The sequence below is a fragment of the Chinchilla lanigera genome, unplaced genomic scaffold, assembly GCF_000276665.1.
Source record: "Chinchilla lanigera isolate Chin_1 unplaced genomic scaffold, ChiLan1.0 scaffold00051, whole genome shotgun sequence".
Lineage (NCBI taxonomy): Eukaryota > Metazoa > Chordata > Mammalia > Rodentia > Chinchillidae > Chinchilla > Chinchilla lanigera.
The window spans coordinates 8,479,355-8,504,050 of record NW_004955452.1 but is presented as its reverse complement, the minus strand read 5'-3'; the positions used below and the strand labels follow the sequence as shown (position 1 = coordinate 8,504,050).

The 24,696-nt window shown below is 46.3% G+C and overlaps 1 long non-coding RNA gene across 1 annotated transcript; it reads left to right on the top strand.

The window, feature by feature from the left end:
• Window positions 1-9,024: 9,024 nt before the first annotated feature.
• Window positions 9,025-16,672, top strand: LOC102028155. The gene is made up of 4 exons (XR_262662.1): window positions 9,025-9,319; window positions 11,774-12,067; window positions 14,017-14,155; window positions 16,432-16,672. It is a non-coding gene; the product is annotated as an uncharacterized LOC102028155 (long non-coding RNA).
• Window positions 16,673-24,696: the final 8,024 nt, after the last annotated feature.

The window sequence follows — 24,696 nt, the reverse complement described above, 5'->3', positions numbered from 1 at the left end:
ACTTCCTCCAATCAGGCTCTACCTCCCAACATCGCACTTAACTATAAACGCATCAGTCAAGTAATCCTGTGACGAGTATCAAGAGCCTATGATCCAATTACCTTCCCAAAGCGCATGGGGCTTTGAGGGGGACATCTAGATACAAGCAATAGCACCGTAGATGTCTAAGGCTCTACCAGAGGAAACCTAACCAGCTATCTAAACATTCAAGTGAGCTCACTAATTTGAGGGATCCCAGAACTAAGAGGTGACCCAGGAGAGCACTCTGAGAGATGCAAACTAAGAAAATGTCAGGATCAGAATCAAAGTTGAGAAAGAAATAAATAAAAGGTCTTGGGGAAGCAGGGAGGGTAGAGAAGAGAGAAAGGGCCCACCTCTCTCCCCTTGCTGCCAGGGCCATCCCATCCCCTAGAAATACTCCCCTCACGCACGAGGGCCCTGGGTCTGTTGTGTCCCCTCAGCCAATTCTCTTCCCTCTTAGTAACTGGGCCTCAACCTGCAGCTTTGCAATGGGGGCTCAGAGTGAGATGACAGGCCCTGAGGCTGAGCGCATTCCCCCCACTAGAGTTAGACGCATCCAGGCCACAGAGCAAGGGACAGGAGGAATGGGACAAAGGGGCAGTGATGGTTATGAGCGGCTGGCTATCCAACCACCTGCACAGCATTCCAAGGAAGCTAGGGGAAGGGACCCAGGACCCTGATTGCAGGGCACACTCTGGCCTCCCCAGCAGGCCTCGCAGAGCCATCAAATAAATCCAACATTTAGATAAGCAGGGTCTGCGGAGGACACTTTCCTGAAATGTAGTGGCAATAAAATAGAAAAATGGACCAGCTTCCTCCAGATAATCACCGTGAGAGAAGTAATTATGCTGCCGCTGTCCCGAGCCGGGGTGCCCGTGGCAGAAGCACCTGCTCAGGTGATCTGTCAGTCCGGGATTTATGGACTCCTCAGAAAACCCTGTGAACAAAGTCTTCCCTCTGGTTCACTTGAGATAACACTATTTAGATTCTGTCAAGATTATTACGCTGCTTTGCCATCCCCCAGTGGAGAGGCAGATCCCACACCACGCAGCCCAACTGAATATAGATTTGCTAGTGCCAATCCACAAGAAAAGTCTCCACAAGTGAGCCAATTGTTTCAGTGTCCCGAGACCGACACAGGGCCTCCATTCCCTGATCCCTGTACACTGAGCTGCTGGTATGGTTTACACCTAAAACATCCACCAAAATTCTCATGTTAGGAGGTGGGGCTTAGCTGGAGAGGGTAGATTACTGAACTGTGGCCTGGAAGGGTGTATTCTTGTCCCTGGCTCCTCCGCTCTTGCTCTGGTTCCTGGCTGCGATGAAGTAGAAGCTTTCCTCCATGACCTCCTTCCACCATTGTTTCTGCTTGGCAACAGCCAACCATGGCCGGAAGCTCCCAAAACCATGAGGCAAATTAAACCTCTCCCTCAAGCTGTGGGTGTTGGGTGTTTTGGTCTCAGTGACAGGAAAGCTGATGAATACACTGAGTAACTACAGAGCCCAGTTTCATGCTGCTATAGAATACATCCGTGTGGTGTATAGAGCATCCCGAGTCTCAGTTCCCTCATCTATAAAATGGGAATGAAGGTGTGGGATAAGGAAGGCGCTCACTTCCTCTACCGTGTGCAAACTTTTTAAGTGAGCATACTTTCTTGTATGGGAAAAACTAAGCAGAGTGAAACTTTAAATAATAGAAGGAAGATGCAGTGAAGGATTAATGCAAGAATACGTAGTCCCCAGAGCACAGACAGGGCCCACACAGTGTGCTCGGTGCCACTGCTGCCAGGACGCTCCCGCAAGTGTAGCTGATGCTGTTCTGGTGGCTGCTGTTGGAAATCAGAGCCCTGGAGGCATTTGGCCAAGGGACAGACTGCCGGCCCAAGTCCCTGGAATGCGAGTGTGTGGGTCACCTTGGGACCGGCAACCTTTGATGTTAATACTTCAGGAGGCTGGGAAGTGGCCGCGGTGGCCCCCTTGGCATCTCACTGACCTGAAGCCATCGTTCACTTGCTCACTCATGTGATACACAATCATTCAATCTTTCAGCCACCAGGAGCACTTATCTAGCACTTTATCATCCTTGACTGGGTCCCCCAAGAACTCTACACCTGCCAGGTAAGGAATATGTGGGAACAGGCGAGCCAGTGCTGGTGAGATGCCAGCTGCAGGGTCTTGAGGGTGCCGAGGGACCTCCCAGCAGGGCCTTTTGGGCTCTGCCTGGGGAGGTGATAAAAACCCCCATAAGACAGGTGGCCCTCAACTTGGCCAAGAAGATCAAGTAAAAATTCACTGCCCCCAGGGCAAGGTGGGTGTTTGTAGCCCTGAGTTTATCGCTGTTACACGTACCCTGAGCCCTTGAAAACCCAAGACTGTTATGACCATGCTGTTACTATGGTGACTGATGGGGATGACTCCAGTGTGACCCCTTGGACACAGCCACACTGGGTTGGCTACTGCTCCAGGAGGCAGGATTCTCCCTGTGGAAGGGACATGCTGGCCCCTTAGGGTCTTCCCGCCCCATTTTTCCTCGGGCTGATGTCTCTCCTCCTGCCCCTCAGGGGCTCTCTCTGTCCTTTCCCACAGGCCCCACTAACTAGGAAGGCCAAGATCATGACTTAGAACCCAGCTCTGGAACCAGACAGACTTACATGCTAACCTACTTCCTAGGAGCCACAAGATTTCCAACAGTTCCTTCACCTCTTAGAGCCTGCATTTCCTTATCTATAAAGCAAAGGTGATGACAGTTCCTTCTTCAGAGAGTTAACTGAGATAAAGCATAGCACTGCACAAGTATAGAGCAGACACACAACACGTGCTCACCCTTGTTGGTCCAGTAGGAGCCCCTCTCGGCTCCCTGATTCTCCCTCCTCCTGTCCTTGGAACCCCACCCCACATCTGTGCTGCGGGGTCTTGACTTTTCCCAGAGAATCTGAACCACTGTTGCCCGAGCCCAAGCCCACTGCAAGCTCAGTGTCAGGCACACAACAGGCACTCGACACCTGCTTGCTGATCATTCTTGTCAGAACAGCTCCCTGCCCTCTGCTGCCCAAGGCTGCTGGGCCTCCACCAGGCTACTGAGTCTCAGCCCCACATCTGGTGCCTGCTGCATCCCGAAGACCCCTGGGATGCTGTCTGTCACCCGGACATGCCTGTGTCACTGCTTGTGACTCCTCCCACCTACACCCTCTGCTCTGACAGCCTTGTCAGAGCTTTGTCATCTTATCAGAGCTAACCATATTATGAACTACAATGGGCTGGTTCCCAGACCTTAGGAAATCCAGAGTTTGATCTGGATTGAAGGTCCATCTCCCCAACTCATCTCACCTCCACCCCGGTCCCCCGGCCCAAGGTCCAAGCCTGCCCTACTTTCTTACAAAAGGCAGAGGATGGGGAAAGAGGCAGATTTGGGGCAAAATATCCCAGAAGATAGTCCCTGATTCTGCCTAATCTCAGAATGAAGCTGCTTCTATGGAAAAGTCATCTAAAGGAGGTGTTGGCCATAAATAGTGCAGCAAACTTCAGAAATTTCAAATAAAACAGAAACCTAGCCATTCACAGTGGCATCATAAATAAAAGAATACTTGGGAGTAAACAAAAGACGAGCAAAATTTGTGCACTGAACACTACCAAGCATTGCCGAGATCGGTTAAAGAAGATCTAAATGCACGGAGAGACATTTCAAGTTCATGAGCTGGAAGACTCCCTCTTGTCAAGACAGCAATTCTTTCTAATTGATCAGAGTATGAAATGCGATCCCTATCAAAATCCCCACAAGCTTTTTTGTAGAAATTGACAAAATGACCATAAAATTTATGTGGAAATACAACCAATTTTGAAAAGGACAATGTTGGAGGACTTACATTTCCCAATTTTAAAACTTATTGTAAAGCCACATGAATCAAGGTAGTGCAGGACTGGTACAAAGATAAACACATAGGTCGATGGGCAGGAAGTGAGAGTCCAAAAATAAGCCCGTATGTTTATGGCCAATTGATTTTCAACACACCAACACAATTCATTGAGAAAAGGACAATCATGTCAACAAAGGGTACTGAGACAATTGAAAATGCACATTAATGGACAACCTCACCTCATGCCCTACATGAAAATTAACTCAAAAGAGACCAACAACTTAAAGGTAAGAGCTAAAACTATAGAACTTCTAGAAGAAAACAAAGGAGTAAATTTTCATGACCCATTTTAAGCCCAAGAGTTCTTAGAAATGCCACCAAAAGCATGATCCATAAAAGAAAAAAGTCAGTAAATTATTTTATCAAAATTAATAACTTTAGTTCTGAAAGACACCTTAAGGAAATGAAAGGACATCCCACACACTGGGAGGAAAGATTTGTAAATCAGATATTTGACAAAGGACTTGTCACCTGAGTATATCAAGAACACTTATTGAATTGAATAAGAACAAGACAATTCAATTCAATAACAACGAGACAACCATATTTCTCAAATGGGTCTGGAGACTTGGGTAGATACTGCACCAAAGAAAATATATGCCCAGCAAAGTATCTCATAGAAACATGTTCAAGTAGTGACATTCAAAATGCAAACTAAAACCACAGTGAGATATATTGAATATCTACAATTGTTTTTTTACAAAGGCAATACCAAGCCCTGTTAAGGATGTGGTGAAACAGGATCTCTTGTACAGTGCTGTGAGGGATGTGGGAATGTAAATGATATAATCACTTTGGAAAAATAGTATGACAAGTTCTTTAAAAGGTGAACATAAACTTACAATCATACCTAGCAATTCCATACCCAGGGATCATCCAAAGAGAAATGAAAATAAATGTCCACAAAATACACTCATGCAAACATTCATAATAACACTATTCATAACCATCAAAATGTGGAAATAACCCCATAGCCCATCACCAAGTGAGTGGACACAGAAATGTGGTGCTGTATATCTGTCCCATGGATACCTCCGCAAAAAAGGGCAATGAACTATTGCTACATACCACACGTGATACATCTCGAAACATTATGCTAAGAGGCCAGTTGCAAAGAGTACATGTAGGGGAACACCCTTTATGTAAAATGTCCCAAAATAAATGAGTCAGGTCAGTGAATGCCAGGGATGGTGCGGGGGAGGGGGATAGGTCAGGCAGAAGTGAGGATTAACCACAAAAAACCACACGGGAATTTGCTGAGTGGTAGAAATATTTACTGCTGGACTCTGGTGATGGCCACACAATCTATAAGTTTACTTAGAATCATTAAATTGCACTCTTAAATGAGTGAACTTTTTTAGTAAATTCTACCTCAGTAAAACTTTTTCTTTTTTAAAAAATAGCTGTGTGTGGCCAGAAGAAGAAAACAAGGAAGAGCAAACATAGTTCTCTTGCTTCTGTTTCTCTGTCAGGCGTCCCCAGTTCTGCATGAAGAGAAGGCTCCTCTGCTCCTAGAATAAAGGCAAAAGCCAGCATAGCTACACCCTGCTCCTCCTCAGCTTTGCTTTCCACTGCTTCCCCATTCTCTTTTCCCACCCTAAACACACTGGCCTTCTCTCAGGATCTCATGTTGGCATGTCTCTCCTACCTCAGTGCCTTTGCACTTGCTATCTTCCCTCACCAGGATATTCCATTTTTTCCTAATTAACTTCTACACAGTCTTCAGATCTTGGATCAATGATTCCTTCCTGGAGAAGCCTTTCCTGATTTCTTGGACGAGGCCAAACTTCTCTACTCACTGATATCATAGACCTTATGCCTTTCTCCTTCATACAACTTAACAGAGTAGCAACTTTTCTTTTATTTAGGCTATAATTTGATTAACATTAATCCAGTCCCTTTAAAGGTAGAGCCCATATCTCCTTGGCTTACCAATGTACTCCAGAGCCCAGCAGATTGCCTGGAACATAGTTACACAGTTACTTGTTAAATAATTCACTGAACATTAAAATTCTAAACTTCTTGGCCGGATGTCCTGGCACACACTTGTAATCCCAATGCTCAGGAGGCTGAGGCACAAGAATTTCTGTGAGTTTGAGGCCATCCTGGGCTACATAGTGAGTTCAAGGCCAGCCTGAACTACATAGTGAGTCTCAAAAAACAAAAAAATTCTAAACTTCTTAAGATCAAGCAATTGTGTCATTCAAACTTTTGCAATTTTGAGATGTAATAGCCCATCACATTATGCAATTATTATGTTCCTGAAATGTTTCATGTGTCAGAGAGCACAAAACTATAAAACAATGAAAAAAGTCTGATCTTGCACTTTGTAGTTTCATCATTTAAGGCATGTTCCCCTCCTTCTAGCAAACAAAAAAGGAGAAAATACACAAATGACCAACATCAGTAATTAAAGAATGATCATCACTATTGAGCTGATGGACATCAAAAAGATAATAAGGGATTAATAAACAGACAGTTCTATGCACATAGATATGATAATTCAGATGAAGCAAAACAAGTACTTAAAAGCCACAAACCACCAAAACTCACAGAAGGACAAATAAATAACCTGAATGGCTCTATGTCTATTAAAAAGTTGAATCAATAACTGAAACCCTTCCAAAAAATTTAAAACTAGGCCGAAATGTTTGAGGAAATTTCCTTCATTTCTTAGATTGCTCAGAATTGAACCTGATGAGTGTGACTGTGTGCATGGTTATGATATTTGAGCACTGAACTTTGTCTAATGCTTTCTCTACATCAGTTAATATGACTTTTCTCTTTAACCTCTTGATATGGTGGAATACACTAACTGATCTGCACACGTGGAAATATTCCTACATCTCTGGAATGAAGCCTACATGAGTAGCATGTACATTTTCTAATGTACTGTTAAATACAATTTGCCGATATTTTGGGGCAAAAGAGACTATCCCTAATTTAATAGTCTCACCACTAACTATAATGATAATATCGCTCACCACTTATACTGCAAGCCCTAACCAGAGCAATGAGACGAGAAAAAGGAACAAGAGATGTACGTATCAGAAAGGAAGAAATAAAATTGTCTTTACTCACAGATGGCATGATTGTTAGAAAACCTAAAACATTCTTCACATAAACCTCCTAGAAATAATATGTGAGTATACAAAGTCACAAGATACAAGATCAATAGACAAAAGTCAATCTTTTTCTCACATGCCAGAAATGAATAATTGGGATGTACAATATACATATATTTAAATACCTTTCTAATAGAACCCAAAAAAATTACTTACAGACACTGATCTGTAAAATATTTTGCAGATACTGATTTTAAAATTTATATGGAAAGGCAAAGGACCTAGAATAGCCAACAACATAACAAACACTTAAAAAGCAGAATAAAATTGGAGGATTGCCACAATCCAGTTTCAAGAGTAACTATAAAGCTACAGTAATCAAGACAGCAAAAGTTAGACACACAGATCAATGGACCAGAATAAAGTGCCCAGAAATATACTCACACAAATATAACCAACTATTTTTTTTTTAACAAAGGAGCAAGGCAGTTCAGCTGAGAAAGAATAGTCTGTCTCTTCAGCAAATGATGCTAGGACAACCAGACCCCTATGCCAAAAAATTAAAAACCAAGGCATAGACCTTACATCTTTAAAAGAAAATTAAATCAAAATTGATCGTAGACCTAAGTTTAAAATGCAAAAACTGTAAAATTTTCTAAAAGGAAGTGTAGGGGGAAAATCTAGGTGATCTTGGATTTGCGAATCAGTTTGCAGCTACAACATCAAAAGCATGCTACATGGCGGACAAATTGACATGTTGGAGTTTATTAAAATTAAACACTTCTATGAAAAAGATGCTGTTAAAAATTAAGGCAGCAACTGGAGGAAAATACATACAAAACACATATCTAGTAAGAAAAAGACTGTCCCCCAAATATACAAAGAACCCTTAAAATTCAACAATAAGAAAACAAAGAACCTAGTTAGAAAGATCTGAACAGACACCACACCAAAAAAGATATACAGACAACAAGTGAGCATGTGAAAAGACGCTCAACATCATTTGCCACTAGGGAATTGCTAATTAAAACAACGATAAGGTAACCCTACGTACCTGTTAGAATAGCTAAAATCCAAAAGAAAAGAATGATACCAACTGCTGGGAGGAATGTGGAACAACAGAAATTCTCACTTACTGCTAGTGGGAATGCAAATGGTAGAGCCACTTTGGAAAACAGTTTGGCAGTTTTTCACAAAGCTAAACATAGCCTTCCAATAAGATCCAGTTGTCAGACTCCAAGGTATTTACCCAACTGATCTGAAAACATGTCTGCATAAAAACAGTGATAGAAATGTTTATAGAAACTTCATCATAATTGCCAAAAAACTACTAGCAATTAAGATATCCTTCACTAGGTGAATGGATAAACAAGCTATGATACAGCCATACAATGAGATATTATTCGGCAGTAAAAATAAATGAGTTACCAAGCCCTGCAAAAGCATTGGTGGATTTAAAATATATACTGCCAAATGAAAGAAGCCTGTCTTAATAGCCCATATACTCTGATTCCATTTATATAATGTTCTGGAAAAGATAAATCTACAGAGATGATAGATCAACACCTTCCTCATACACACACGCATATCTCAAAGGCACAGCCAACTTAATCTGTTCAGCATGGAACCCCCAGTCTTTCCTTCTATGCCTGGTCTACCTGCGTCACCTCCACACACTCATCCAGTTACTCAAGTTGGAAACTCAGGAGTCACCTTGACACCTCCCTCTCCTTCATGCCCAATGCCCAGCCTCTCATTGAGCCCTGATGACACCATCTCCTACACGTGTCAAATCCGCCTGATCCTCTGCACCTTTGTATCCTCTTTCCTAAAAGCCCCTCCACCTCCTGTCTGTGTGGCCATCATAACTGATATCCCTGCAGTCTCTCTGGCTGGTTCCACTCAAACACATGCCCCATTCATAAGCCATTGTGATGGCGGAAAGGCAGTTCTGACCCTGTCATCATCTACCTGCAGATACCTCAGTGGCATCTTGTTTCCCTTAAAGGAAAACAGAGCTCTTTACATCTGAAACTTCACATGATCTAGCCTCTGCCCTTCCCTCTGGGCCAGCTCTCAGCAGAGCCCCTCTCTCTATCTTCGGCTCTACCCTCACAGACTTCCGTGGATTATGCTAGTAAAGGTGACAGGGTAGCTAAGCTCCCTCCCGCCCTCAGCACCCCTCTGTCATCAAACCCCTTTTCCAGCTGCCCCTCCTCATGGGAGACCGGAGCACCTCCTCTTCCTCAGGAGATGCTGGGTAGATTTGCTTCAGAAGCTTCCAGTCTTATGAAATTGCCTGTGGCATCAGCTCTCTGGGTAAGTTCAAGGAAAGGTGCTCAGGCTCAGCAGGAGATCTCAGAGTGGCATGGCCTTTTGACCCCACACCCAGGCAGGCAGTACCCACTTCTTAGCATTAACTTGAGAAAATGCCGGTTGAATTGTACAGAATTTGAAAAGGAAATCGAGCATGTTTTTAAGGGTTGCATTGGAGCATGAAAGAAATGTGTTTATAAATCAAAATCATTTTCTGTAGGCCCTCAGCGAGCACAGCATTTCAAGGAAGGCATTGGCAAATCTTTTTGTAAAGTGCGGAATTGTTTCCTATTATAAACAGTTCTTACTGGTAGAGCTGTTACACACACACACACACACACACACACACACACACGTGCAAAAATTTATAAGGGTGATAGGCGGTTTTAACAGAAAGGTAAGGAGATAGGCAAAGAGGGATGGAGGGAAGGAGAGAGAAAAGGAAGAAAGGGTAAAACAGAAGGAAAGAAGGAAGGGAGGGAAGGAGAGATGAAGAAGGGAAGGAAGGAGGGTAGAGCAGGATGCAAAAGCCTGGAAATGAGAGAGAGGTTAGGCTGAGACATAAATTCAGGAGCCATAAACATAAAAGGGGTCAGTGAAGTTTCCAGAGGAGTGTGGGAGAATAAGGAGAAGACCAAGGGCAGAGCCCTGGGACACACTCAGTCTCCGGGGCTGCAGGTGGAGAGGAAGGAAGGAAGGAAGCAGCCAAGGAGCAGGAGGAGGAGCAGTGGGGAGAAGGAGGGAAGCCAGGAGACTGTGAGGTCCCAGGAGCTGAGGAGGAAGGATTTGGAGAGGAGTAGAGAGCAACTATGCCAAATTCCAACAGGCCACATGTCATTGAAATGTGGCCATTTATCCAGTGCCAAGGCTGCTGGTGACCTTGAGAAATAGTTGGGGTAAAGAAGGAAGGGGGTGTAGGGGGAGGGAGTGAAAGCTGGGTAGAGTGGCATGAAAAGAAAATGGGAGGAAAGAAATTGGAGAGAGCAGAATGGTGACTCTTGTTTTGGTGTCAAAGGAAGCCGAAATAGCAGAAGAGGTTGACATTGATTTGTTTTTGTCTGAGGAGATTAGAGACTTAATGGTGTGCTTGTCCACTAATGGGAACAATTCAGGGAAGAAAGGAGCATGGATGACAAGGCTAGAGGGGGAAGGATACCACCCACAAACTGTCTTGGGTAAGAGGCGGAGGATTCACGTGATCAAAGGGTCTCAACCCAAGAGAAATTTCCCTGAGCCTCTTCCAACACAAGTGCGCTTCCTGCTAGACCTTTACCTCTCTGCAAACCAAGACTGTTAGTCTTTGTCATGCTGTCCGTTTCCTTCAGCAGGCTGCTTTCTTTGTTCAAAAACACACCATGAACATTACCCCAAGTCAGACTCAGAGGCCAAACTCTATCATTCTAATGGCTGCTTAGCATTAAATAGTACAGATGTGTCAGGACGTAGGCAGCCAATCTAAATGATGGACATTTAGAGTTATCCAATTTTGTCACTGCAAATAACATTGTAGTAGAGATCCTTACACAACTTTATATTCTTGAGTATTTCAGAAGGATCAACTACTTAAAGGTAGATTGTTAGAGCAAAGGTTACACGCATTTTGGATGATGATCAGTGTTGCCAAATGTCCTCCACCAAGGTCACCCTAATGAACATCCTACCAGCAAGATTTGAGAGAAGAATGTGACATGGAGGATGGACTTTTCCTTAAGCAGATTTGTTTAAAGCAGTTCAGTCTGAAAGTAGTGTCAGACCGGGCTGGTTGGCCAGCACTCCCTCCTCTGCACACTGCATGAATGAGCTCGCCCAGGCTGGTCTATGGGGCTGAAGAGATAGAGATTCAGAACAGACAGAAAAGAGAGGCAGTTGGGTGCGGTGGCACATGCCTATAGTTCCAGGTACTGGGAAGCTGAGGCAGAAGGGTCTCAAGTTCAAGGCCAATCTGAGATATATAATGAGAACTTGTCTCAAGAAAAATAAAATGGGCTTGGCATGTAGTTCAGTACTCCCTGGGTTCAATCCTCAGTATTTAAAAAAATGCTTAGGGCGGTGGATATAGCTCAGCGGCACAGCGCCTGCCTGGCAAGCACAAGGTTGTGAGTTCGATTCTTGGTACCAAAAAAAAAAAAAAAAAATGGTTACAGAGAAAGAGGCGGCAAAGGAGCAGGAGGACAGATTTCAGGGAGGCGCAGGGTCCAGGCAGCAGGTGTGAGCCTGGCTCCAGTATCTCCCTGTGGGATCCTGGGCTCAGCCTCTCACAGCCTGGTCACAACAGCAAACGTGCCACTGCGCACATCCAGTGAGATGATGGAAATGAGACAGAAGACATCGGGGCAGAGACCACAGGCTGCCCACTGACAATTATCTTCTTCTATTTTCTAACTAACAGAACCCTTGTTTTGTTGGGGAAAACAATTTTCTCTGCTTTAAAACATTACCTCTCTACCCCTTCTGCAGGCAAGCATATAATACGTGCAGCCAATGAGATGGGAATATATTAGATTTTCCCGCCCCTCTGTGGTCATGTGACACAGCTCCAGCCAGTGGTTGGGCTGGAGCCTGCTGGACTCCTAATAGATCAAATACTGCCCTTCCGGACCTGGGAAAATTGCTTGGTGAAGAAGCAGCAACACGGTGACCTCTGAAGTGTTCACATGGGCCTAGGACACCAAGGGGGACCAGGAGGTTGCCCCAGTGGCATAGTGGAGCTGCTGGACCTTCACCATAGGCCACCACCAGATGCCCCATTAGGTGAGAAAAAGAAACTCGTAACCTTTTCACACCTCTATGCATCAGGTTTCCCTGACTTTTGGTGGAATCTCATTCCTGAGTGCACAAGAGGTACTGGATGAAGGTCTTCTCTCTCTAGGAGAGAGACCAGGACACTCCCTTCTCACCTGGTCAGCTGTGTGTTGGAGCTCAGGTGTCTGGGCCTCTCAGCCTCCTTCCCTCATCTATAACTAGGGCAGCAGTCTCAGTGACAACAGGCTTGCGGGTATCAAAAGAAGAAAAATTACATAAACTCTTCGGAAGCATCTGCCCAGGATGGGGGAGGCAGGTGGTGCTGATCTCTGACAGGCAGCAGCGTGACGGAAACCCTGCCTGCTCTCAGACCCCCGGTTGTCTTGCTTTTAGATAGGACATGGGTGCACCTTGTAAAGGGCTCGCTGGTCACAGGACAGAGGTCAGTAGTGGGTAAACACTCAGGCACAATTGGTTGCCACCCAGGGCCACAGGGGTGGCAGCTCAGGGTTCCTGCAGCCAGTGGTGCAGCGGAGAGCATTAGACTGGGAGCCAGAAGCCCTTCCTTCCAGATGTCTCTGCCTGTCCCTCCCCCGGGCCTCAGTCCTTCCCCTGTAAAAAGTGAGGTTTTGCTAGGTGAACATGAGGGACCTCCCCAGCTCTCGTTCTCTTGGAGCTGGCTTTCTTGCACTCACAGACCCACAGGGAGATGCGGTAGAGGTGGCCAAGCTTGGGGTCAGCTATATGATCAAGAATGTGAAGAGCCTCAGCGTTCTCGGGTAGACATCTCCAGCTGGGCCCTGCTGGACACAGCACGGAGACAGCACAGGCCCATGTGGGGAAGTTGGTGGAAGGGGCCAGGGAGGTTTTCAGAGATCCCTTTTCCCCTCTCCCAGAGCAAGGTGGACTCTGGATCATGCGAGCTGCCCTTGTCTTAATGGAGAGAGAGGTTCTCCTTGTTGAAAGATTGCAGTAGTCTACAACAACCCCCAGCAGATAGACACCTGCTGGAAGGACTTCTCCCTGGGAAAATCTGGTTCTTCCACTAATGAGCTGTGAAACCTCGGGGTGGCCATTTAACACCTCTGCATCTCTGCTGTCTTATGTATAAACATGAGGGCATTAGACCAGGTGCTTGCAAGGGCCTTCCAACACTAAAATACCGAATTCTAAAGTTAAGCTAATAGCAGTTGCAATCTCACTAGATTATTAGGGAGATGAAATGAGACCAGTGAAGCTCCAGGGATATTAGGATTTTCTCCTTTTCTTCCTGGGAAAAAGGAGGAAAACTAAAAGCTGTTTCACTAAAAACACTGTTTTCCTTTGTTTTCTTTCTACCCAGTACCCTTGTACTGGTAAAGCTGTGCCCAAAATGTGCCTAACTGAGCCCAATTCCAGTTTAGGCTGAGTTAGTTAGTACTGAGTTCCAGTATCCCTCCCGGCTACTAAGGTGCTCCTGGAGTGGATTATTGCGTTAGGAAGTCCCTCTCCCTGGCCATTCAGGTTGGCTCAGGAATGGGATGTGAACAGTGGGAGCTGTTGCAGAACCTTTGATCACCTTTTGGGGAAGAGACCCCTCCGTTCTCTCCTGGGCTCCAACCTGGAGGAATACCATCTGGCCATCCCACTGTGGGGAGGGGGGACCCTGAGCACGACCTTGCATGAGGGAGAGATGGTAAAAGATGGGGATGGGCCTCACTGGCACCATTGAGCCTCAGCACCAAGGTCTAACGCAAGACCTTTCCATTCATTCCTGAGCTTTTCGGCTACCTAAAACCATTTAGGGCTTCCAAGTGCCAGCAAGTCAGCACCGAGTTTTCTGCGGCAGGAAGTACACACGCCTGCTGGCTGCCTCCCCCAGTACTGCAGTCCCAAGCTGAGCCCAGCACAAAACTCTGCTGGCTCAGCCTCTCCTTGGGCTCCCGCTTACCCTTCTCCCATTGTCTTTCTTCCCACAGAGGAAGCTGGAGAAACCACCCCATAATGGCCTCTCCAAGGGCAAGGGCACATTAGCCCCAGACTCTAATGGACCAAGCAGCCCTGCACCACCAGACCCAACATCACGCCATGAACCCGGAGGGCTGCTGAGCCAGCACCGTGAGTTCTTGGTGCTGAATTGCCTTCCTCTGGCAGAGGGCAGCTAGAGCTGGGAAGCCACTGGGTAGATTTAAAGGGGACAAGAGAGGGAGTGGTGTGGCCAGCAGAACCCTACACAGTTAAGCGCACAATTGGGAAGGGGTTTATGAAATGACATTGGCCTGCAGAAGGGCAGACTAAGCCCAGAGAAGGCAAGTGACCTGGCCCAAGTAACACAGTAGTTTAAGAAATGGGCTCAGATCTCCTGATGCTGAGCTGCTCTTTTTCACCCTGCTGTCTTATCCTCCAAGGACTAGGTTCTCTCTGCCTGAGGTCTCCGTGTCTCTCCTTCCCTCCCTCATGATTCTCCACAGTCAGTGTTAAGCCAGCCCTTCATGGAGGGTCCTTGCCTGCTCCCTTAGTCTCCATCACATTGAACTCCCCCAGGTCCCAGCTGGGTCCTCTCAGTTCCTCCCCATTAGCAAGTCCTGCGGTGCAGATGAAGAGAGAACACAGACAGGCTCTGTGGTTTCTTCTATACTCCACCACTAGCTGGGTTGCTGCTGCAAGCTGCCTGAGGACCCAGCTGGGACCTCATAGCCACCCTGTCACGCACGGTTCGTTAGCTCTGCCTGCTAGTAAAGAAACTGAAGAACTGAAAGATGAAGTCATCCCCCAAATCACCCATGTGACCCCAAGGAGCCCCAAGGGGCCCCTGAATGGCACACACATACCCACTCCCTCCACTCCCCCAGACTATGGAGATGTGGTTTTCTGTGACCTCCAGGTATGTTCCCAGCTGTGGCCCCTTATACACTCCTCCTGGTCATTATTTACAGGAATCACCTTGTTGATCCTGCCTAGTTAAGATCAGAGACTGTCTCCTGGATCCAGAGGCCATGACCGTTTGGCTAGCAGATACTGTGTGCAACCCCAGTCCTGTCCCCAGTGGCTTGTGTGGTGACAGTCACAGTGCCCTGTGTCTGCAGAGAGGCCTGCTCCACTTCAGTCTTTGCAGTGATTACAAGATGGCTTGTTACAGAAGCTGATTTATGGAGGTGGGGAGGTTTCAGATGAAGATCTCTGCAGTGGGTTTGCTAGGTGGAGGCAAAAACACAAGGCCACTAGGTAGTCATTTGGGTAACACAGTGACTATAGCAGAAGTTTAATTGCACGTGAAATCAAGAGCATGGCTTCCCCAGGGCAGCCCTTCTCCAGGTGCAGGGCTTGGCGGGTCTGCTCAGGCCTGGCTACCCATAGGCAGAAGCGATCCTCACCTCTGCAACCTCAGGGGCATTCCATGATCTCTCCCTCCGGGGAAATTCTCTTCTCATTTCCCACTCCAACTGTCCCAGTAGGAAGTGGCAGATGACAGAAGCAGGCAAGAGATAGAGAAAGAAAAGCAGCAGGGGTTGGAGTTGGGGTTTGGAGTCCAGCCGACCCTCAAACATACATCATGAACAGCTCATTGGCTGATGACTTTGAAGAACTCTTTGAGCTTCGATTGCCTTATCCAAAACCAAGACCTATAACTCCTGTCTTTTTAGAAATGAGTATTTCCTCATGGTCCAGCCCTCCTGGCCCACACCAGACAAACATCGCACTTCGCTCCAGGGCCTCTCAGTTTTTTTTGTTGTTGTTTCTGTTTTTTGTTTGTTTGTTTTTCTCTGGTACCAGGAACCAAACTCATGACCTTGCACTTGCCAGGCAGGCGCTTTTGCCGCTGAGCTAAATCCCCAGCCCCTAAGGGCCTCTCAGTTTAGAACACAAGAGAGTGTCACTGAGCCGATGAGAGCCAGCCAGGGCCACACGTGGTTCAGGGACAGATGTCACCATTTGGGTGTGGCTTTGGTGAGTCGGATATGAGCAGAGAAGCCAGTCTACAAGGACAGAAGACCAAAGGAAAAGAGAATGAGCCACCCTTCCAATGCAGTGGGGAGTGAGAGGCAGATTCTGAGAGAGATCAGCGAGATCTCTTTCGCATAATTTTTAGGCCTCAGGACAATTGACTATTATTTCTACACTTGAGGTTTGAGGGGGTCCTATGGGCTTCTGGTAAGACCTCTCCTACTTTGCTGATTCTTATGTGGGCCTGTAACTTATTTAGAGTTTTATCTGTTGCACATGAAGAAGATTCTATTCAAATTTGCCTAAGCAAAAAGGAATCCACTGATTCACGTAATGGAAATTTGGGGGACAAATTTGGCTCCAGAAGCGGCTTGCAGGGTCTTCTAGGGATGTCACCAAGACCTGGTTTGTCTTCATTTCTCCTTCACATTCACACTCTTCTTTCACAGGCTCCACCTGAGCTGGTGCAGTGGCTGAAGTCGGTGAACCCACAGTTACAGCAAGTAGAAGTATCCTGCTCAGAAGCCCCATTATAAGCCCACAGCATCTCCCTAATTCCATGGGCTCTTGTGCCCTCTCTGAGCCAAGGACTTTGGCTAGAAAATTGCACAGATTGGTTTCCATACTGGTCACAGGGCCCTTATGGGTGCAGCCTCTGGGGTAATTTAAACAATAAAAAAAATATATGTTAGGAAAAAAATAAGCTCTGGGTCACCATGGATCTCACAGTGTCATTATGGAAAGTAAGTTAACGTGGGCAAAGACTTGAGCCCATGCCTCAGATATTTGCAGTTTGGAACATATTTCCTCACAAAACAGTTGTAAACCTGGGTCAGCCCATTGAGAAGCTCTAGTGGCTATGGCACTCTTCACCATAAACGAAAGCATTCCTTTGAGAACATATGTCCCAACTTGAGGCACAAGTAACACCCCCTCCCTCCCACAGACCACTCCCAAGAAAGAGAGGTGATTATTTGGACGCAAAATGAGCACAACCGGGTGAGCCAGGCTCTGCAGACGTTGATGGCCGGGGCAGGGTCAGAGCCAGTGGAGGGCAGGAGCAGAAACACACCCTGCATTAGTGCCCATTAGACACCAGGCAGATGGCTCCCACCGTTGGTCAAGGCTTCCTGTACACCATCTCAGCAGTTCTCACGACTGGAAGAAAGGACTGCTATAAACCCATTTTACCAAACGTGGATCTGGGACCTTGAAAAATTAAGGAACCTACTGAACAGAACTCAGAGCTTAGATGTAAATCGCAGACCATGACTGCAACCCCCCTTGCAACCCCCACAAAATCACAGCCGCTGCAATCTCTTCACTCACTCCCCTGCTTCTCGGTGTTCACTTGTGCACCTTCTAAGGCTCCACGGCTACCCTGGGAAGCAGGGCCTGATTGAATCACCAACCCCCATCTATAGACGAGGAAACAGGCCCGGAAAGGGGAGGCATCTTACCCAAAGTCACACAGTAGGAAGAGGTGGAACCGGGCTCCTCCTCCAGGGCTCTTTACCTCACACCCCTCAGAGGAAAGTATGGACTGGAGCCTTTACCTGCAGTGGGGGAGCTCTGAGCTCAGCCTCTCACCAAGTGGCCAGGGCTCCTGCTAGTCTTCACCAATTCTCTTCCTCCTCCTTGTTACCTTCAAAGAGAGACCCCACCCTCAGGGGAGCACAGAGCCCTGTATCGAATGCAGGAGTCTCATCTTCCTGGGGCGTGGAAGCGTGGAAGCCCCTCAGGAGCATCAGTGGACTCCAGCAGGGGAAACAGCAAACCCCATGCCTCCCCGGCTCCACAGGGGCTGGGCCCTCGTGGTGAGGGAGGCAGAGTGTGGCACTCTACAGAAAGATGCTGTCTACAGAGGAACCAGGTATAACCAGGGGTCTGGAGCTAACAGCAGAGGACAGAACAGATTGGAGCAGAGGAATCAGCCCACAGCTCAAGCAGCTCCAGGGTGGAGGAGGGACAGGTGGCACCTGGCCACCCTTGACCCTGGAAACCCAGCACCAGTAGTCCCAGGGGACATTAGGGACACTCAGGTATCCCAAGGTCTCTCAGGACTCCCAGCTCCTAACCAGGCATTGCTGTTTAAATTAAACCACAAAGAGGAGAAACTGCTAATATCCCTGGAGCTTGGCTCATCTCATTTCCTCTTCCCAGTAATCCAATGAGATTGCAACTCCTATTGCCCTAAATCTAGAAGCCTCTATTTCAGAGTTGGAAGGACACATACATGCCCCACCCTCTTGCTTAGAGACAAGGCAACAAAGACTCAGAAGTCAAACAACTATCTTAAGGGCACACTCACTCTGCTCTAGCTGGGGGGTTCAGCTTTCCTGGACCTGGAGTGCATACTCCCTGGGCACCACTGTGGAACAACCCTCTAGCACCAGCCCTAATGGGACCAGCCTGCGACACTGGCCCTGCAAGAAGAACCCTAACATCTGAGCCCATCTACTCTTGTCCCCTCTCTCCATTTGCCTCTCCCCACCCTTCCCCACACCCTGAAGGAAGAGTTCTAATAAAAGAGCACCTTGCTCAATTCACCCGAAGTCCCCATCAACCTTGCGTGGGAGACAGGGGAAAGCTCTAGGTAATAACAGAGTTCAGGGGTGCCCAGAAAAACTGAGAGGTTTGCAGCCTGCACCGCCACCTACTTTCTGGCCCATTCAGAAAAGTTTAGCCTTGTCTGAATCTCAAACTTATCCTTTGTAAAAGGGAAGGTCTCCTTTCCCTCTATAGAATTCAGTTTTCCATTGATGAACTGCAACACACACACACACACACACACACACACACACACACACACTCACACACACACCTCCACTGTTTAGCTATATCTGTGTTCTTGGCTGGAATGGGAGCTCCATAAGGCAGGGCTGAGCCTGTCTTGTTCACCTCTGTGCCCACTGTACAGCACCCAGAAATTCAGACCTCAGGAAATTCTTGTTAAATAGATGCATGAAGAAGGTGACCTCCGACAGCCCTTGCTTGTGAATGTGTGGTCTGTGGGGCAGCAGCAGCATTTCTTGGGATGCTGTTAAAAGCCCAGCATCTTGGGGCCCCTCCGGTCTCTGGACCACCTCCTGTGCCTGCCCAAAATTCCAGGGCAGACACATCTAATCCCACAAGCTCTGTAGTCTCTGCTGCCTTCCCCAGCCTCCTTCACCCCCACCTTCCCACACACAGTCACACCACTTTCCTTGGGGACTGGTGGGAAGGTTAAGTGAGACTGTGGGTCCAATGCGCCAGCTCCTAGGAGATGGCCAGTAAACAGGGCTCCATCTCTTCTCTCTCCAGACCATTGAGGGACATCTGTGAGCAGCCGGCTCCCTGCCACTAGCAGCCTCTGGAACTCACTGTGCAGCCCAGCTGGGAGTACCAGTCAGAATGCAGAGAGCCCTAGCCCTCTGCTGTGGGTCCTGGCCCCCCACTATAACTAGCACCTCCTCCAGTCCCACTCCTTGGTACATAATTGCGGTCTGCCTACCACTTTTCCTGCATGGCACTACAGCCCTTTCCAAAAAGCCTGTGGGCTACCCAGGGACCTCTGTGTGCCTCCCTGTGGGCATCCTATGGGAAAGGTCTCTCCCCACCCTCTCTCAGAAGCTGACTCTGCTGCCACCTGCATGATAGCTGCTGGCCATCCCCTCATCCCTGGTACCAATTGCTGGTTGATGTCCCTGCCATATGAGCCCTGCCTGTCAAGCTCCTGCTGAGCTCTGAGTGAGGCCCACCCAACTCTGATGCTCCAGTACCTGTGACCTTGGTCCTCTGGCTGTCTTCTCTATCCTCACTACGTGTGGTGTGAAGGCCAGGACAAGGGTTTATCCTTCCCAAATCTCCAGCCCAACAGCAAACAGGGTACAGACAGGCCCTAGCAAATACTGGCTAACTGAGGGTCTGAATGAACTAAACCCCTTCCTTGGGCTCTTTGTGGACATAGTGGGACCTTGTCTTCATTTTCCTGTTTCTGGTGAGATCTCCAAGGCTACATTCCCTGCAGTTTCGGGTTCAAGCCCTTTGCCCTCTTTTCTACAATGTCACTTTTCTGGCTTCATTCTTTTGCAGATGAGCCCAGCGGGGAGATGAAGAAGTAGGCGAATCCTTCCCAGTCCCCTTCTCCAGGCAGAGCCATTGCTCCTAGCAGGGAGGAGAGTGACCCAGACACTGCTTCTCCCTGACAGGGGGAGCTGGGGTGAGGATAGGAGCAGGAAATGTCACACACACACACAGGGAGACAGTGATCTCAGACATAACACGGCCCTGGAGAGTACAGATGCAGACACCGTGACCACTGGTACACACATCTTCCCGTCTTGGTGTGAGACAGCCTTGGTTTTCTCCTGGCACAGGTTCCAAGCATGGTGTTTTCCTCTACTTGATAAAGTGTAATTTATTTAAGGCTCTCTGATGGTTATTCATGTCTCCAAAGCATACTTTTCACAGGGAAGATCAATTCCAAGAAAACACTTAAAGTCTGTGGAACTTAGATCCATTAACAAGTGCTAAGTGGCCCGTCACTCACCAAGGGGCCTTTGCCGAAGACCCAGAAATGATAAAATTCTGCCTGGCTGCTCCACAGGAAGCCCTGAAGCCATATTTACAACAAGGGTTATGAACCTGGGTTTTTTTCCTCTGCCTGAAATTGAGTTTATTCTGGAGTTTGTGGAAGATGGTCAGCCAGCCCCATGTGGTCCATGGAGGAAACACTCCCAGGTCACTCCTGAAACGGTCTCTGCTCCCCAAAGTCTGTTACTGTATTCATGCCCGTGTGCATCCCAGAGCCCCTGGTAGTGTGACTCAGTCATCCCCACAAGAGTTTTGGCAGCGTAAGCAGGGACACCTCAGTGTTACAGATCATGGAAACAGGCAGAATAGGTGGGGACTGTGACTCAGCCCAGACCACTACCAGAGGAAGAGGGGATCTCAAGGGGACAACAGAAGATGAACAGAGATAAATAACAGGGATAAATCCAAGGATAAGTACTCCGAGTACTGATAAGATGTGAGAGCTAAGCCTTTATCTGATAAGGGAAAACTCTCACAATAAAAATAAAAGATAATGACAGCAGCTCCCAGCCTGGGATCTAATCTGTGTCCCACCCTACATGTCAGTGATTCACATGTGTTACTTCATTTAAGTCTCATAATAGCCCAATAAGTTAGGTGGACTATGACACACTTCTCAGATGAGGAAACAGAGACTGCTGGGATAAGAACTTTGCCCTGAAACATTCAAGTTGCAATTCAAATCCATGTCTCTCTGATGCCAGAACCTGAGCCCTTCACTACTGCACCTCCAACTCTTGCTTACATACTCCCCTTGATGGGGAGCTCAGCACCTCCAGAGGCTGTCCTTTCCATGTCTGGGCAGCTTGGACTATTGGAAAGTGCCTTCCTTTGGGTCACAGGAGGACATCTACATTCTCTGCCTCCTGGCAGTCCTTGCTGCATTTGCTGATAATTCATCTCTGCACCAACTTTGCTTCCAGAGTTCTACAGTCAGTCCCACCCCTTTAGTGGGACTTAAACAGCCCCTCCATCCAAGCATGGATCGCCTCTCTTGCTTTTGCACTGTCCAGTGCAGTTTTCCAGGGCAGGACCCAGCTGAAGCCTCTGTCTGCCCCAAAGATCCAGCAGTGCACTAGGCCACTTGTCTCACTTTTTTACTGACCCCTTCAGAATGAGGAGCAATCTGTCCAAACATGGAGTTGGCCTTGGACAATGCAGTAAATTCTTCTCTACATCCCACCTCGACCATATGATGTCTTGTTTTTTAGTTTGTTTGTTTTTGTTTTTCTTCCTGTACCAGGAATTGAACTCACGACCTTGCACTTGCCAGGCAGGTGCTGTGCCGCTGAGCTAAATCCCTAGCCCCTACCTCAGCCATATGATTCTGGTCAGAAATCTGATCTGCAGCTGGATATCTGAGTAGTATTATCACTTTAAAACCTCTTTATTGATGCATAATTGACATAAAGCAAAGCATATGTATATACAATGTGCAGTTTGACTCATTCTGACGTAAGTATACATCCATGAAACCACTGCCACCATCAAGATCATGAATATACCCCTCATTCCCAAGAATTCCTCTGCCCTGCCCCTTGGTAATTCCTCTCTCCTATCTTTCCATGCCTTCCCCAGCCCTCATCCCCAGACTATCATAGGTCTGCTTTATGACATTATAGATGAATTTGCATTTTTAGAATTGTATAGAATTGGAATTATACCAAAATGCTGCCCTTTGTGTCTGATTTCAATGCACATATTTTGAGATACATCCATGACGTTGCATTTATCAATGCTATTTTCTTACTGAATAGTACCCTGTTATATGTGTATGCAAAAAGTGTCATCCATTTACCTGCTGATGGACACTTCGGTTGTTTCAACTTGAGTCTTGAGTCTTTTATAGTTAATGTTGCTTTGAGCATTTGCTTCCCCTTGGGTAAATAATGAGTGGAAAGCCTAGCTCATATGGTAGATATTTGTCTAACCTTTTTATGAAATTGAGTACCTGAGACACTGAGATTCACAGTGAGCTGGAGGTCAGCCTGGGCTACATAGTGAGAGCCTATCTCAAAAAAAATAAATAAATGAATAGGCAGCAGTACCAGCAAGAGGAGTATAAGTCCAAGCTCCTTCAGTCCTCCATTGCCCCAGGACAGCAGTACGAGTGGTACCAGTGAGAGGAGTTGAGAGGAATCTGAGTTCACACTCTGCCCTTCTTCCATTACCTCAGAATGGCTGTACCAGTGAGAGGAGTGTAAGTCCACACTCCTTCCTTCCTCCATTTCCCCAGGAAGGTGGTTCCTGCGAGAGGGATGTAAGTTCATGCTCCACCCTTCCTCCATTTTCCTGGGGACAGTGGTGCTAGTGAGAGGAGACATCTGGAGGAACAGATACCTCCTGGGAAAGCCTTGACATCAGTAATAAGGCTAACATTGAAAATATAAAAACATCAACACAGAAAACAAAATAAAATAGAAACTGATAAGATGAAGAAGCAAAATACAGTCCCAAATGCCCAGCCCACCCAGGACAAGTCCAGAACATAAAGAGATGGGAGAAATCACAAGCCAACAAATGGAGCTCTCTAAAATGATAACAGCAGAAGTAAAAAAATAAATAAATAAATGGAAGAGGCCATAGAAAAAATAATCCCTAAGGTGCAAAAAGAAATGACTATCAAAATAAAAGACATTGAAGCAGACACAGATACACAAATAAAGGAGCTCAGGAAAACCATGGAAACCATGAATGCCAAACATAGACAAGAAATGGAATCAATGAAATAGACCCAAACAGAAAGGCAGGCAATTAGAAACTCCACTGAAAATATATGTAGCAGACTGAATGAAGGTGAAGATAGAATATCAGATCTAGGAGACAGGAATGTGACCAGCGACCAGGAAAAGAAAGGTATCTTAAAAATAGCAAGAGACTATGAAAAATCAATCCAACAGCTACAGGATGAAACAAAGAAGAACAGCATAAGATTGACTGGCATCAGTGAGAAAGCTGGAGACAGTGCAAAAGCCATTAAAAACCTCTGCACAGAAATAACATCAGGGGGCTGGGGATTTAGCTCAGTGGCACAGCACCTGCCTGGCAAGCACAAGGTCATGTGTTTGATTCTCAGTACCAGAAAAAAACCAGAAATAATGTCAGAAAACTTCCCAAACATGGATAAAGAATTTGACATACAAATAAATGAAGCATAGAACTCCAAATAGCCATGACCAAAATAAATCTATATTAAGGCATATAATAATCAAGATTCCAGAAATTCAGCATGAGAACAAAATATTAAAAGCAGCTAGGGAAAAGAAACAAATCACCTATAAAGGAAAGCCCATTAGAATTATAGCAGACTTCTCAACACAAACTCTCAAATCAAGAAGAGCTTGAAGTGAAGTATTTCAAGCCCTAAAGGAAACAATCTTCAACCCAGATTAATGTATCCTACAAAGTAATCTTTCAAAATTGATGGAGAAATAAGATACTTCCATGACAAAGAACAACTGAATAAACTTATGACCACCAAACCAGCTCTAAAGAATGCTCTGAAGGATATATTAGAGAGAGATAATGAAGACCACAAGCACAGGAGCACCAATAGAAAGAAGCTGCCAGGCAGGGAAAGCAGTTAAACAGAACAGGAAGACAGGGAACAAACAACAGAGAAACAACATGAAAAAGAAGAGCCAATACATATCAGTTATAACCACCTACATAAATGGTCTCAACTCACCAATCAAAAGAAACAGACTGGCAGAATGGATCAACAAGCAAGATCTAACAATATGCTGCATTCAAGAAGCACATTTAACCCAAAAAGAAACTCACAGACTAAAAGTAAAAGGATGGAAAACAATTCTTCATGCCACAGGAACCCAGGAAAAAGCAAGCGTGGATATTCTATTTGCAGACAGTGCGAACTTTAAGCCAAAACTGATCACACTACATATTTGTTAAGAAGAACAAAGAAAAGATAGCAATCCTAAATATTTATGCACCAAACACAAGGTCACCCAACTATATAAAACAAATACTAACAGTCATGAAAAACCAAATAAGCACTAACACAGTTGTAGTAGGGGACCTTAATACCCCACTCTCACAAATGGATAGATCAACTAGACAAAAAATTAAGAAAGAAATATTAGAATTAAACCAAGCCTGTGAACAAATGCACTTGGTGG